Source organism: Aptenodytes forsteri, unplaced genomic scaffold (genome assembly GCF_000699145.1).
Source record: "Aptenodytes forsteri isolate BGI_AS27 unplaced genomic scaffold, ASM69914v1 Scaffold207, whole genome shotgun sequence".
Taxonomy (NCBI): Eukaryota; Metazoa; Chordata; class Aves; order Sphenisciformes; family Spheniscidae; genus Aptenodytes; species Aptenodytes forsteri.
Window position 1 is genome coordinate 2,504,137 of NW_008794836.1, and position 17,901 is coordinate 2,522,037.

Here is a 17,901-nt window from a genome sequence, read left to right on the forward strand (position 1 = left end):
CCAGTACTGAGCCCTGGGGAACACCGCTCGTGACCGGCCGCCAACTGGATGTAACTCCATTCACCACAACTCTCTGGGCCCGGCCGACCAGCCAGTTTTTTACCCAGCGCAGAGTACACCTGTCTACTTGTTAGTATTGACACCATTAAACATGAAGAACAGCTATAATTGGTAATGAAAACATCAAGTATATGACATAAGTCATTATATGTATTTCACAAAATCAAGTTACAAACATTAATCTTTATAATTTTTTTCTTCATTAAGGAAAAGATTTAGACTACTCTGCCTTAAAGATCTGTTTGTGATAATAGAGATTACTTTTTTTTTTCTCTTTTCAATAAGGAGTAGAGTCTGAAATGTGTGGAAAAGTTAAAACAAATGAACAAACGCTCACATCACGAGCTAAATTATTTTCTAGTTAAAGCTTCCACCCAGGGATTTAACATGCTGAAGTTATGCATTTTAGCTTAGCATATTTAATTGATTTTTTCCCAGCTCTTGTGAATACAGAGAAAGTCCCTGATTACAGATGTCCCAGTCCAGTATAGCATTAATACTCATTAAAATGTCATAGAGGTTTGTTTGAACCAATTCTGCACAAGGTTCTGTGTTGCCAGATGTAGATATGGTCCTAAAACAGTTACCAAGGCTTTTTCCAAGTCTGTGTCAAACTCATTCAAGGTTGTCTTGGACAGATAACTTGTCAAATAATATTGAGCTTGTGTTTGTTTCTGAGTTCATGATTTAGCTGCATGTTTTAGATTTGATATATACTATAGATGTCTCCTTATTTTTTTTTTTTTCTATTCTGTTAGTCCACCTAATCCTTTCTATTCAGTTTCTTTTGAGGCAGAAGTATTTACATATTTATAAATTGGAGGGGGGAAAAAAAATCATCACAACTATTTATGCATGTTATTCATGCCCCCAGTTTCCAGATTTGGAGATGATATTAATTGGTAAGAATATGAAATATGTTCTGTACATGAAATTCAATGTCTGCCATGTCCCAATCCTAATTTTCATAAACCTTCATATGTTACTGAGCTCTGTAAGTCCTTTACTTATTGAAAACTAAGTTAATAGTGAATGCCCTTTTTTCTGATTAGCACTCTTTTACCAGATCTAAACTTTGACCTGGCATGTTTAATAGAGACTGGCTGAGGATTGGTGGTTTTCTGACAGTAGCTGATAATTTTTCTCCTGATTACTACTTTTGACGTGCATTTGAGTAGCCAGTCCCCCTGGTAGATGGGCTATATCAGTTTATAGGCTGTCCCTGTTCTGCCTGGTTATTTAAAAGACCATTGTCATCAGCTCAACCTCTATGAGAAATATGTTTTATTATTGCAGATCAGACTCATTCAAAGTGAAACAAAATGCTAAGAATTAATACCGGTACTATTAAAAAGTAATCACGTTCTCATTCCCTAACAGTTATCAGACAGCTTGTGCAAGACAGCATATTCTATTCATTATTTAGAATAGAGAATTCTATTGGCAATTTAGAATTGCCACCAGTTTTCTATGCCATTTGTTGGATACTGTTGTCATTTTTAAGACCATTTGCTATATAATACTGTAGACCTGGTTGCAAATTCAGACTTTTGGAATCCAGTGTGTAGGTGTGGATTTTCTTCTAAAGTGATTTATTCCAAGTACTTAATATGGTCATTTTTGTCAAATGACTGAGCTCGCAGTATGCTTATTGTATCTTTTCTTTTCCTTCCCTTATTCTGTAATCCTGCACATACATTCTTCTCAGACATCAGATAAAGGTCAAATTGTGTAACATTGCTCAAGCAGATGTTCAAGGTTCCAAAGGCTCAAGTGTAATCGTGGATTGGAAACATGATATTATAATGTCATTAATTAAATATTGCTTAGTTATATATTGTAAACAGAGGCAAAGTTGGCACTTCTGTTCATGTTGTACAAGCCAAATGAAACTCCCTTCATTTCCTCATAGCTGTGCTTCTAAGATTTCTCTCATTTTTCTAATTTTTATAGACATCATTATAAACCTAGAAATGTCAAACACATCAGAGGTTTTTTAAGTGTCTACATTATTTAAGAACTCAAACTCCATTCTGAACTTCCTGGAGCATGTGCTAGCATACACAAATTATACAGCAATTATAAATAAATGTGGGACGGTTATCTTGGATTCCAAAAAAATTTAATAAATACCTGCCCAACAGCTTTTGCTGAATCAGGGCTGTTTGTTTTAGGTTCTTTTTATTCTCTCTCAACCAAAATACAGCCCAAGCTCAGTGTACTTACCCTCTCTTCACCTCGATTATGAATAACTTTAGTGTTGAAATATTATTCTTCTTTAATTCAGGGCTTTGTATTTGAGGGAAAAAATATGCAACAGAAGATGTAAACTGATAGTATAAAAATGTTCTCAAGAAATGAGAGGAGAAAAGATGATGCTATTACAACTTTTTTCTTCCTCATCCAGGACTTCCATATTCTCTTTATCCCCTCTTCCTGCATCTTGTTTACTCATTGTGGCTAAAACCTCTTTAGCTTCCTTTCAACAAAATAAATATGTTCTATTCACTTCTGTCTTTTCTATAGTCCAGTTCTGTGTTATTCCACTTTGTTCTTACCTACTTCCTTTTCTTTTTCTCCTCTCAGTGTAGCATCCATCGACCCCTATAATCCAAATCTCACTCCGAATTTTTCCTGTGTTAGTTTAGATTCTGTTCTGTTACCATTTTTTGTTACTGACCAGTGGGGTGCCTCACATTTTCTCAAGAGGACTCAGTCACCATAAAATTACAATCAGAGTTTTCTGAAGATGTTGAAAGCAATTATGTAGACAGCAGTAGAAGCTCCTCTTATTTCATATGAGAAAGGTATAAATACTTTCCAGACACACCTGAACAGCTGAATATTGGATCCCTGTTTTTCTAAGAGAGTTTCTGAATTAATGGTTCTGTGTTAAACATTTTCACTTACGTAAATTCTATATGTTTTGCAGTTAGATGACTGCCTTGAGGTAACAATGGCCTATAATCCAAATCTCACTCCGAATTTTTCCTGTGTTAGTTTAGATTCTGTTCTGTTACCATTTTTTGTTACTGACCAGTGGGGTGCCTCACATTTTCTCAAGAGGACTCAGTCACCATAAAATTACAATCAGAGTTTTCTGAAGATGTTGAAAGCAATTATGTAGACAGCAGTAGAAGCTCCTCTTATTTCATATGAGAAAGGTATAAATACTTTCCAGACACACCTGAACAGCTGAATATTGGATCCCTGTTTTTCTAAGAGAGTTTCTGAATTAATGGTTCTGTGTTAAACATTTTCACTTACGTAAATTCTATATGTTTTACAGGTAGATGACAGCCTTGAGGTAACAATGGAAAAGATCGATTTCTATTAAATCAGTATTCAGCAAACTTTTGTCTTCAGACCTTTATTCCCCACTTTTATTTCCTACCCACACAAAACCTTTTGTCTCTCCTAGCACAAGTCCAGCTGCCAGTTTTTCATTATTACAGAAATCCTCAACCCTCTGAAGACAGTGGTTTTGCTTCATTCTCTGTTCATGACTATGACCTTCTCTAAGACTTTTTCTTCTATTTCATGCCCTTACCACAGATATGGATGAAAATCTAGTCTGTTTCTATTAGCAGGATGAATGGAATTGTTCTTCAGTTGTACCCAAGCACTTCTATATTAGATCAAATTGCTTCATGGTTAGCCAGAACATCTTTCAATTTTTTTTCCTCTGTCTATCACAAGGATTACTGATAGCTCAAATACTGACAGAAGTTCTATTGAAGCTGTTGATTTTTTTCTAAAGTTATTGCTTGTGGATACCTAGGTTAATGAATAACACATTAATTTTTTTTAGGTGAAATTGTGGCATTTGATTTAAAAAATGTCAGCATAGATTTAGATGGGATTTCATTATAGGAGGTATCTTTCAGCAGTTTGATAGCAGTTTGATTCAAAAAAAGGCCTTCATGTTTTGTGCTTTTTGTATGCTAATTTTTCTAAAAAGGGATATCTTTTGAAGAGTGTTCCTAATGGAAATGCAGTGCCAACATTAAGTCTATATTACAAACATTCTTTCACTCATAATATTAAGTTTTTATAATTGTTTACAAGAGGTGGAGCATTAACAGGACTGGGAACCTGAAGTCAGGCAACTTTTTCAGCTCCAATTTTATAGCAAGATTACTGTAAAAGCAAATGCTACATATAGGAAGCTCATTTTTTAATGAGTGTTTTATTCATATAATTTCCAAGGTCAGTATGGCTAAAATAGCAGCTTTTAAGAAGGGAACTTTGCTCATTTGGGGTGCATAACAAGAGATAGAAAAGGACTTCAGTACTCTAGTATTTTAAGAGATTTCGTGCAGACAGCCCAACAAAAAATAATCAAGCTGTGTGGCTACTGTAAATTGCTTTTCCACTCAGTGGAAAGAAGAGGGAGAAGAGTAGCATGAAACTGCTTTGAGCTTTGAGGTACGGAATTAATGGAGAGTTTATACCTAGCTTGTTCCTTGTTCCTCTGTAGTCAAGTCTTTACAGCAGCTAAAATGAGTACATAAGAACAGGCTAGCAGTTGCTGTGAATGGATCACGATTCTTGTTGAGCCTGAAAATTCTTATAAGCAGGTTTTAAGAGTAGTGCATCTAAGCCCAAGACTTCTGTATTCATATTAACTAAAAAAAAAATGTTCTTATAAAGTGCTTTTTCACTGTGTTAATTTAATTTTGTCTCTGTTTTTTTTCCTCTATAGAGATTCCCTCAGGTTTCACTTTTTTGGCATTTGTTATAATTTATATATTTCTATATATGATTGTACAGTCCAGAAGCTTGTGTCATTTCCTACAGGCTTGTACTTCTAGAGTATTGGCAGCACTTTCTTCTCCATAGCAAGTATTCAAAAAAGAAATATGCTAAAGTTTTCCAAAGTTTAATACTGATCGAATAACAGTCTTTTAATAATCTTTAAATATAATGAGGATTCTCTTATTTTGGTGAAATTTATCTGATAGTTTTGGGGAGAAAGACCATCTCTTTTGAGCCTCATTGTTTTATCATTTTTTAAATTCTATAATGAAAATTATATTTTCAGCTATGAGGAATTCTGAATATATCAAGTGGTTACACGGACTTTCACCCATATTATTTTTACTAGTTGACTGATGCACTCCAAATTTCTGTTCCTAATAATTGAACAAGCCTCCTCCAACCTTAATACAAATGCTAAAATGAGTCATAGGTCATTTGAACCACATGATTTACTCCTGCAAAGTTCTCATTGCTTTATAAAATTTAACTATTTTGGGCATTTACTTCCCAAGATAGGTAAATGTGATTCTTTCTGAAGGCTTTTGCATCTGCTTGAGGAAGGGAATTAAGCTGTTGCATGAAAGGAAACATAAAAGTAAGCCAGTTTGCTAGCAATTAACCTGACAAATCTGCTACTGTTCTCCCAGATATAAGAGTTTTTGTGTTCTGGCATTGTGCTTTCTACAGGGAACAATATCATTCAATGTGTTCCCCCGGAGCCAGAAATAGTGACTTACTTCTTCATGCTGCCCCATAACTGTAAAGCCATAATGTATTGGATGATGAACAGGAAGCTTAGGTTTAGCAACATGTACATCTCTATATCAAATTTATCAAAGTTGCATAATATGTGGTTAGTCATAATATCAGGCTTTCTTCTCTTTATCTGATGGATTGATTTCCTTATTTCCAAAAAGGTAAGCATTCTGAATTCCGGGTGCATCTTGAACGGCCAATTCTCCTTTCACTGGCGTAGTGCGAGAGTATTTCAGTATGCGCCTCACTGAAAACAGGTTGAGTCATGAAAAACATATGTGGTCATGCTGCTATAGAATTTCTGGGCTGAAGAACAGGAAAAAAACAAGCGTATTTCTGTACCTAGTGCCTATTCCTTCATTTCAAGCAATCCTGAATTCAGAGAATTAGAGCCTGTTTTCTACACCAGTCATGTCTTTTTTGAAAATGAGCTCAAATCTTCAAACAAAGGAGAAAAGTTATGCTTAAAATTTAAAAAAACCCAACAAACCAAAATCTGCTTGAAAGCAGAATGTATTCTGATGATTTTGACAATGAGAAGTGGACACTTTCTGAGATTTGCAGAGTTTTACAATTTTTTTGACAACTTGATAGTTGTGGAAGACATGTTTATTGCTATTTAATTTTCTTCTAAGTGTTTCCTTGTTTCTACCACAAAATACAAATTTGTAAACAAATTATAAATCCAGCTAGAGAAGGAAGCAATGACATGACTATGAATTCTTTCATAAATAAATAACTAGATAGGTAGACAAAGACTCAGATTAACAGAAATATTATTTTTTTTAAAACAGTAACTCAGCAGGAAATAAATATCTGTTTCATTTTTAAGTAAGAAAAACTGAGAAGCAGAGTTACATATGTGAAATCACATTTGCTGTAGCATGGGGTAATAAAATATGCATCCATTTATATTTTAGATGAAAAAATACGCAGGTTTAACATGTAGACAGCCTAAGACTTCTGATGCCGTTTTGTTTTCTTTCTACTACTTGTAAGTGATTGGGTGATGCAAATGGTATGACAAAGAACTGCAGTGCTATCACTTAATGTAACAGCATTACTGGATTTTTCAAATTAATTTTGTGGGGCTTTGCAGAATGGAATAAGGATCCACATGAATTCACATCATGGATACGTGACTGATATTTGGGTAAGAGATTTATCTTTCAAGGTGAAGGAAACGGAATCCTCAAAATTAACAATATTTTTGTTATTGCCCTTGTAGGATTTGCCTTTCATGGCATGTGTGAAAACACCCCTTAGGCTAATTGTATAGAAGTGCTAAAAAAAAAAGCATACTTGGAATAAAATTATAGTATCATGATCTTTTTCATGGTATGCATTTTGGGAAAGGACAGGGAAGGGAAGAAAGGGCAATTGGCCCACAGAGGAAAAAAGATCAGTATAACGAAAAAGGCTGCCATGTTTCTTGTTTTTATTTGCCTTTTTTTATCTTAATGTACTACAGTCCAGTAATAATGTTATTGAATGATACCAAGGACACATTATCATCCACCTTCTAGTTTCTATTTAACTGAACACATGTTCAAAGGCAAATAATAAGATCTGTTTCTGAGGCAGCTAAAAGATTTGTTCACAGAAGTGTTACCCCTTCACATTTATTCTAGGTCAAGTAAATTTAAGTAAATTTGCCCTACAATTTTGTTAATGGCCAGCTTTAAAAACAACTGGAAAAACAAATAACCCCCAAAAAAACCCCCTCACATCCCCCCAAAACTCTGTTGATGTTCAATCAACCACACACAGAAAATCCCAATTTCAGTGTCCCATGATACACAGTATATCCTGTATCAGAAGCCTTAGGTAGGAGTAGAAGAAACTTATTAGCAGAGATACTGGGTTTGTCACACACTGGGTTTGTCTAATTTGGAGAAAAGGAGGCTGAGGGGCAACCTCATTGCTCTCTACAGCCTCCTGAGGAGGGGAAGTGGAGAGGGAGGTGCTGATCTCTTCTCCCTGGGATCCAGTGACAGGATGCGTGGGAATGGTTCAAAGCTGCACAGGGCAGGTTTAGACTGGACATTAGGAAGCATTTCTTTACCGAGAGGGTGGTCAAACACTGGAACAGGCTTCCTAGAGGGGCGGGCGGTGCCCCAAGCCTGTCGGTGTTTAAGAGGCATTTGGACAATGCCCTTAATAACATGCTTTAACTATTTTTCAGCCCTGACGTGGTCAGGCAATTGGACTAGATGACCATTGTAAGTCCCTTCCACCTCAACTAGTCTGTTCTGTTCTAGATTACTCTGTGCCATCAGTATTTTCTCCCCTTTTTATCTGATTATTTTGCATTCACATGCTTTAGTTCTGCATGTTGTTAAATTCACTCAAACCACATTTTGTTTGCATTCACATCTTCCCCTCCCCACTTTATGGTATAGCTGAAGTATGTTTTAATCTACAAGGGGCATTCCCTACATTACATTTGTATATGCTGACCATGAACAGGTGGTTAAAAAATTTTTTCACACCAGTTACTACCTGTACAAGTGTCTTTGATAAATTTTAAGGGTAAAAGTTCTCCTTACTTTCTGTGTGGAAAACTTCATAACACCTGTGACAAACGAAGACTGAAGCGAATCAGTTTCCCTAAAGTACTGCTATGTGTGATTCCTTTAACCTATCACAATGAGTTGCTGAGAAATTAAAAACTTGCAGCTACGATTCTGACCTATAATCTGATGATTTTACCAGTTTTTTTTTTTCTGATGTGACAATTATACCAGTGAATCTGTTCCACTGAAAAGCTGAGTATTTTGAAATGAAACAAAACTTCATCTAAAGCTTCTTTTATTCAATATTCATTGTATGAGAGACATTTGCTGGTCACACTAAAATGTTGTCGCCACTGACATGGATGAAGAAACAGTCAACTGAGAATGAATAATAAGCCTTAGTTAAAAGGGTTATAGTTATAATAAAAAAAAAGGCTATAGAAGCTCTGCCAGTTTAATGCTAATGTTTACTTGGAAGAAAAGTGGTTTATTGATTGGAAATTTGTTGTAGGATTATTATTGTAGGTTCACTTTTATTGCTTTCTTGAAACACATTTTTGCTCTCTCTTCAAGTAATTTCGGAAAAAGAAAAAATGTTTGAAACACTGTTAAAGAAAAAATGGAAGGCATTGTTTTATTTCTATACTGGTTCTTGCATCCAGAAAATGTTATAAATACTATATAAGCAGTAATACCTGGAAACTAAAACTAAACCGGGATGCAGGGATGGTCTCAAGAAATGGGCAGATATAATTCTCCAAATTTCTATATAACAGCAGTCTATGATTGTACTTGCAGATATTTCAAAACAGTGCATGCAAAGTAACTTAATATTCTGGCTAGCGTGCTGAATCTTGGCTCATTAATGAAAACATGGAAAATGAGAATTGAATATATGTATAAAACTGAGGATCCAGTAGCACAGTCCATGCTTACAGTAAGAATCATTGATCTCTCTGGTTTATCTGAAAGGTTCAGAAGCAATTTTTCCAGAGACAGTATTTTTAATGACCTAAAAAATCAAGCTTACAATAATTAAAATTTGGGGAGTGGCCCTGAAATTCATGATGAGTAAAAATGTAAATAAGAAACCTGAAGAAGTAAAGCCTATATAAGAAGTAAAATGGCTAAATTTGAGTTCCTTTATTAATCAGGGGAGAGAGGTAGTTCTCCAAATCTGAAGGGTGGGGAGAATTGTGCAAACACAGTGTCTTTCTGCTGAAAACCAGAAGTCTGGCCAAGTAGCTTAGATTATGTGTCTTATTTTGATGGTTAAAGTTAGGGGAGATGAACATCATTGCTTATGACCTATATTTTTGGTGCATATCCTGAATTTGAAGCTAATCTAGCATGGGATTCTCTGCAAATTTTCTTTCTGAAAATGTCTTGATTTTATCCTAGTGAGGAATAAGATTTTTTTTTAAACTGTGAAAATAGTTGAAGAATAAATAAAATATTTTAGCCAAATTTATATTAAATTTTAACATTATAACTGTACACAAATGTATTGTGTATATATCGTGTATATAGAGAGAGTATATGGCATTTATATGTAAAATTATATTTTGTCTGTAATTTTTGATTTTGCCATAGCAGATTGCAAGTCACATTAATTTTCTATTTATTCTCTTCATTTAGTCTAATTTCATTGTTCCCCATTTGGACAATTTATATTAAATTTTAACATTATAACTGTACACAAATGTATTGTGTATATATCGTGTATATAGAGAGAGTATATGGCATTTATATGTAAAATTATATTTTGTCTGTAATTTTTGATTTTGCCATAGCAGATTGCAAGTCACATTAATTTTCTATTTATTCTCTTCATTTAGTCTAATTTCATTGTTCCCCATTTGGACTAATTCATTAGACTAATTGCTTTTTGAGTTGGAGAGTCAAATACACTTACTGTTTGTTCACGGCAGCATAGCTAGTTGTCCTTACTTAAGTGGCCCTTCTGGAAACCATAGTGTTTGAACAATTGCTGATAGTACTGCAAAAATAAATCATGTAAAATGAAACTTACTGTGTTCTTATTGATTTTGTTACAGACGCCACTTATCCACATGATAGTCAAACTCCACTTTGTCATGATGATGATCTGCTCAAAGTAATTCACACATCAGTACTTTAAAAGTGCAATTGTAATATAGTAGTACCTGAGGCCTCACAGCTACAATCCTAGCAGTAAAACTGCTGCTGATTTTGCAAACTCTGGTTCATGTCTTTATTAGAAAGAGTCCAGCTTTGCTTCACTTAACACTCAGAAGCTGAACCTTACTTCAGTAATACAATAACCATTTATGCTTGCTCTCTGCATACCACTGAAAGGTTTCATTGAAAAATAACCCAACCATTCAGGAATGTGTAACTATATTATAGTAGATAGTAAGTAATCCTTTATATCATAAATACAATTGTATAGAAGAGGAATGTGTGTGTACAAATATACACCCACTTACGCATGAAAGTGCATATGAGAATGTGCTAGTCTGCCTCTAGTTGCATTTTTTCATTTGGACTATTGCATATATAAAGGGAGTGTTGATACTTTTTTTTTTTTTTAAATGTTATTTAAGGGACTTCATGCATTCACCGTCTCAATGGAAGGGAACTAAATGTGACTAAATGTTCTCAGCAGCTTTAAAAATCTTAATCATGACTGATAAATCGTGTAATAGCTGATTCCTGAATCAGCAAAAATATTAAAGAAGCTAAAATGCAGAGGGTCAATATATTTCAGTGGAAGTAAATACTACTACTGTATGAATCAAATTGTTTAACTGAAAAATTCTCATGTATTTTACTTCTATGAAATTACATGTCTCTAGCAGGTTTAAATTGTAAGGGCTAAACAAAGAGACTTAGTTTGAAAATGCAATCCAACATTACAGCATTGCTTAGAGGATCTTTGACACACCTGAGGGTTTACAGTTTCATCCTGTGATTCCTTATGAACTTCAGCAAGAGAATTTTAGAAGTGTTGACTATAAACACAGATTTGTTTGGCAGTATGAATAGTTTAAGTCTTCATAGTTTAAACTGCATCTAGATTCCTTCTGTGTTAACTTCCTACTGTTGAATGATTGTAACTCTTTGCAAATAAACTAAAAATTTGCTTTGAAATAAAACATGCCCATTTGTGGTTATTTAATAGACAGTGAACTGTTGTTTAATTAATTTCAATTTTCTTCCTTTCTTTTTACCTTAGCATTGTCTCATCCCATCTGTCTCCTGTAGTAAATTGAACAAGTGAAAATGTTGAAATAAAAAGGAAAATAATGGAAAGACTATGCATACACAAGTAAAATTCAGGTTCCAAGTTTTATTTCAACTATTTCATAACCAACAAAAGAAATAAAGTCTATATATATTTTTAATAAAGTGCCTTTACTGCATAGATGAAATACAATGTACTGCCAAAATACATTTGGATATTGTAACTCAAGATATAGGGAATAAACATTGCACTAACAAAACAATATAAAACAACCAATATTTTTGTGTAGTGATACATAGAAATACTAAATAATATTAATGTGTTAATGAAGGGAGATAATGGCTGTTTGTTGTGCTTACAGTTACAAGGAAAGACAAGTCTAGTTGCTTTATATAATTCAGTTTTTAACAATTTTTCACCTTCGTGATCGTAGAAGCAGAATACACTGAACTGTGTCAGGTATAGGTCATTTAGTAAGAATTTTAAACATAAATTTATTTTGACTGTGATGCCTAAATACACGGATACGAGCCACATGAATAACTTCTCTCATTAAGTTTTACTTATTACAAGGAGGCTGTCTCCAAGATCTGCCCCTTAGTAACTGCTAAAGATACAATTCACTCATAAGAGATTTAAATGACATTGATCAGAAGCCTGTTCACCGTAATTTCGCGTTTGTATAGCTTTCCATTTGCCATGTCTGCAGGCAGATATACCTTAGTCACTTAAGCACGTATTTGATTCTAATGAATTTTTAGACCTGTAAACAAACAAACATAAAACAACCCCCCCCAACTGAAAATTGCATTTTAAGCTCCTTTCAGTACAACATATCCTTTGAAATAATTTTTAATTTGAACCATGGTCACAGTTCAGTAAGATATAATGCAGTTCCCAAATAACAAATCTTCCATGGAAAAGAAAGTAGTACTTTGCTGGAAGAGGCAATACACTCTAAAATACAAAATTCTGAACTAACACTCATGGTGATATTTTGTTGTTTCTCCTGCCAAGCTATGGGTGATGTTCAGCAAATCCCTCTTATACCATCCCACATTTTCTTCACTTCTAGAAAGGGAATTATATTTTCCTCAGTGTTTTGAAATCAATGAGCGAAAAATGGTGCAGATTAATTAGGTGTTTCAGAATAATTTTTAAAAATCCAAAAGCTAAAAATTTGTAAAAATTTGAAGTTAAGAAATGCAAACACATGCTATTTGCTATCTGATGTTTCCTCACAATCATCTCATCCGATTTAGAACTTGTAATTTGCTCCTCTGCTTCTCTACAAGGAGTTATTCCACTGTGATACAGTCTAGCAAAGGTGTGAAAAAGAAACAAAGCACATTTGCATAAATATTTAATACTTTAATTACTAATGATAATTATTAAAATAGTTGTTTCTTACTTGTTTAATAATTTAACAAAAATGAATAATTAGTAAAGTAACAATTATTTTAATAACTATAATCTACAGTTTAGAAATACAGGAGCTCTTAATGTCATTGTTGTATAGATTGAATTTTTTCCATGTTCTTTTCTCAGTTACTTTAGACATTTGTATAACAGTTAATAAAAAAGTGGATGTAGCTGTTTCATAAATATAAAAAAAAAAAAATAAAACCCCCTAAAATTAGTTGTTCTCCACCCAGGCTTCCTGGTTACATATGTCAAAGGTGTTGATCAATCAAAGGTCACTGAAAAGGCAGACTTTATTTATCAGGTTGTTACTTGTACTGTTTAATTCTACTGGTTTTAAACACAAGGATGCTCTACAGGAAGTCTGACTTATGCCAAAGTGGTAAACTTAGTTCATTGGCTAAAATTTTGCTTAGAAGAAACAATTTTCCTGGTTTTGCTAGGTAGTCATACATGCAATCTGTTCCAGTTCTTCAGTCTCCTCAAATGCATCTTATGAAAGGATGACTTCTCTTAGTTTTCATTCTGCTTGCCTAAATGTTGCTTACAGAAATGGAGTAAATCAGACTACTGTGACTTGAAATGGTGCAGTGGAGAACCCTGTTAACGTCAGACTATGTTTGAACCTTTGAATGAGAGTTAGTAATGTTTTAACAGTGATTCAGCAGGGATATTTATATCAAATTTAAGTTGCTAAACTTCTAGTTTCAGAGCAGACTGTGTAAGAAGGATTTCATTACCTTTTGAAATATGAAATGGCTATATATTTTTATTGTGGCATAATGCTTTTAATAAGATCAAATTATTTAATTTTGTGTATATGTCCTCATGAGAAATTAATCTAAGTTTGTGTTCAATATATCTGATTTACACAACTGTCTGCCAAGTTATGCAAGACTCTAAGTTAGGTACATACTATTTGTTTCCTGTAGTACTTTAATTTTTGCTGGTCAAGCTCTGTTGGTATGAAATTTGAGATGTTACAGCATGATTAAAGTCTGCAAAAATTGATATTAAATATAAACCTGTGTTTGGGATTCAGAAGATAATGACGGTCAAAGGATATTTTTATGGCCACAAAACTTGTGATACACTTTTTTTCCCACCAACTTCTCCAGTTTTCTATCCCTGTACTTGAATTTGTATCAATTTTTACCTTTGTGCCATTTTCAAGGAGCCAGAAATGTTTTGTTTTGACAAAATTTATAAATACAAACTACCAGAGAGTAATTAGCTGGTGTCTTTGTGATATTTTTGCTACAGAAAAGTTAGGTCATCCAGATGTCCTCCTCATCTTTGACTGTTTCACCTGTGTCTGCTTCCCCCCCACCCCAGCATATTTCTTTCTAGTCAATCTTTTTTCCTTGGAGATCTGGCACATTGCAACAAAAGGGCTGAAGAGCTTTTAGATGTAGAAGAGACCTATTTGCCCCCAGTGCTGTGAAACAAGCTGTGCTACAAGCATGCAGCACAAGCTGTACTACTTCTACATACCATTGTCTGTCTCTTCCCATCTGATGTTAATAGCTTCATCATCTTCCTTCAGTCAGGTTAGAAAGGCCTACTATTTAAAATCAAAAAGAAACAATGTCCACCAGCACTTTTATGTCTATAATATTCTTCATTTTTTATAGCTCCTTCCATTTGAAAATTTCTGTGTCATAAACATTATTTAAGTCTGGCAATATCCTTAATAAGTAATATATTTTTTTTCCCATGGATAAGCAACACAAAGTGACTGTCCCTAGAAACCTAGACGGCTATCAGGGACAAAGTGAAGGATTCTTACTCAGAAAATCCTGATGTAAGCAAAAGAAGAACTTGCATCTTTTATAGTCTAATTACAGGTTGCATGTGAATTAGTTTGTGGGCAATATCTCAATGACAGAAGTCTGTCTCAATAATTGCCTGCCAGTCAAGCCCAAGCTGATGAACTGAAGTTTCAAAATTTAACAATCTTTTTCATTTCAGCTTACTAATTATGTCATTGTTTAAAAACAAACAAACAAACAAACAATACCCTCCCAACCCCCAAAAAACAAAACAGTTTTACTATCGTAAGGAAATGTCACCTCTTTAGTGTACTGTGTGAGCACATATGCTGGTACTGACATAAGATCAATTCACAGTGTAGGTCAAATAAACAAAGAAAATGACTTAATGGTCTTGAAAATATCTCACTTTGAGAGTTATACAACTGAAGAATATTTCAATTCCTGAATGCTACAGATTATTCTAGATTAATTACTTTTCATTAAGTCTTTTACACTATGCAGATTCTTCAAACTTTATAACTTATCTGGTTTGAGAGTCACATAGTAGCAACCTGAGAGGAAGAACAAAACTGCAAGGAGAAATATGTTCGAAGAGGTTTGGAATTTACAGGAAAAAAGATATACTAATGCAAGTGGCAGTTCCCAGGTGTAGATATCTTACTACAGAGTAATGTGAAACTGGAAATGGAGTATCTGAATTAGAATTTTACCAGAAGAAAAAAGTATTTTCCATGTGATGGAAACTCAAGTTGAACAAAAATTAAAAGAGGAATCAAATTATGTCCATTCATTTAAATGATTCTTGGAAAATTTCTTTAGGACATTAGTGTCCAAGAAGAATAAAAGATCTTAAGTTATATACATAGTAGAGATGTGACAGTGTAAAATTACAATTTATTTCTGCCAAGTGTAATAATCTTATGATTTTATTAAAACATGTTAGAATACAGGGTGGTATAAGATAGCCAAGGCAGGCTATATACTATGACTGGGAGAGATGGCCAATTTGGCTTTGTGATGGACTGCTCAGAGATTTGAGAGTACTGGAAATGGACATGTTGGGAAGTAAAGGTTACAAGTATTTCCAGAGCCAATTAAGTCTTTCAGGAAGAGGATAAGAGTAGCAAAAAAATAGTAAAAAAATTCAAGCTGACTATATATAGAGAGGTACGTATAGAAAGCTGACCATGGGGTAGTATATAACCCCAACCCTTGTAAAAACATAGTAGCTACATCCATAAATGAATTAAAAAATGAAATAAATGAAGATTCTAACATGCCTAAGCAACTGAATTAGTTTTTAAAGTTGTTTTTGCAGAAGAAAGAACATCGACTATTAAGAAATAAAGGAGAACTTCTCACTAGAACTGTTGGTGAAACATTAATAAAGGAATAGTTGCAAAACCTGATTATACCTCAGATGAATCAACAGTGCCAAGTACACATGTGAACACGTATGTGTGCATTTATGAATGTAAAGAGTATTGTCTAAGAGTGTTTTAAAATTTATATTCACAGGGTGCTCTGAGAATGCACAACTAATAGGAAGCTTTTCAATGATCATCTCAAAAATCTTATTTTGCCTCAGAGATAACAAGTAAACACTGCTAAGTAGCTAATATGAGACTAAAACAGGTAAACAAAACACATTTCAAAAAAAAATAAATGTCAGATAAATTTGGTAACTGCTATATTAATTTTTAAAGAACATAATTTGTAGGTCAATGCCATGAAATTTCTAGTGCGTAGTAATTTTGTGCTTTGCAAATCTACATTTGAAAACATAACCTCTTTTGGTTATATACTTGCATATTCAAAAAATGTAAACCAAATTCCAATATTGAGTATTGTTTAGTCTTCTTGTTGGATACCACTGTGACTGATGTTATTTATCTCAGACTTTATGTCTGAATAGGTGTGTCTATACACATACAGAGGAAGAAATGGGAAATGTACTATGTGTGCAAACAAATTAAAACTGAAAAAAGTGGGAAAAATGTGGTGACCGAGGATAAATGCTATACCTTAGTAACCTTTTTTCAATGTTTTTACTCAAGAAATGTCAACAGATATATTTTAAGCAGCTCTACTGATAAAATTTTAAGTTTGCAGAACATGTTTTTGAGAATTATGAAAGATATTATAGGGGGCGTTGTGTCTATATAGTAATCTAAAACAGTCATTGGATACTTTAATGAAGACTAAAGTACACAGAGAACAGTAAAACTGAATACATGAGAGGATACTAAAACTAAAAGGAATTGTGAAAACATGTAGGACAAAGAGGACAAAAGTGCCTTTTCCATTTCCTCCACACGTATGAACAAAACCTGTCTTTGTTAAGTACAGTGAGTACATGAAGGAAATATTTTGCTTATATTTTGCTGACTTCAGTTGAAAGGTTGACCTGTGAGATCTGAAGCTCTAGAAGAAAACATTATGAAACTTTTTAAAGAAGGAAACCTCTTTTGCTTTAGCTTAGTAACACCCTTCCCTGATTGCTGTTTGCTTTGCTCAAGTCACATCCTGGGGCGAAGTAGATCATGGCCGACCTGCAACCACTCCATCATTCTTTAATTCCCAACTGTTAAAATCCTCTGCAACCCTTAGGCAATTTTTTAAGGAATTAATCTCTTGTCAGGCTCATGGTTTAACAGCTTGGGTTTTTGTGACGATATTCTCTATCCCCATGCTTCGTAGTAGGCAGATTGTTTTCTAAACAGATTAAAAACCAAGACAGAGAAAATTAAGCCAAACCTCTAGTCTTTGTAATTACACATACTTTTCTAAAAATGAATGCTAAATGTTTACATGGATTCAAAAAGAAACTGGACAAATCTGGGGGAGAAAAATCAAATGAAAGCTGTTAAGTACAAAGGGACAACCTCAGCATTAGGAATCCTTTGTGCTGTTGGAGGTTGTAAGAGTACTCTGGAAAAGTATCACTCAGTTTTTGGCTTTTTATTCTGGAGGAATCCACTTGCGGCCACTGCTGGAGAGAGAATTCAGGGCAGGATGGTCTGACTCCTTTGACCATTCCTATGATTTCTGTTATAATTATACATATTCTCACACAAATTTTAACATGATTGAGTGTAGAAATATATCTTTTGTTGTGTTTTATAACATTTGTAAGAAAGGGGAATCTCTCCGATTCCACCCCAAGTTCTGGTCAGTCAATATGTCAATACACTAGATTTAGTTGCTTTAATGTTGTAAGATTTTTGAAGGGTCTGACTTCCAGTACTAACATTGTTCTGAAACAAATGACATCATTGATGCTAAATTGAAAGGTCTAGTTCTTTAAATAATCTCAATGTATAAACTCATTAGTAGACTTAGATTTTCAGGCAGTTTGAACGACACTAAAAAAAAAAAAGATGCT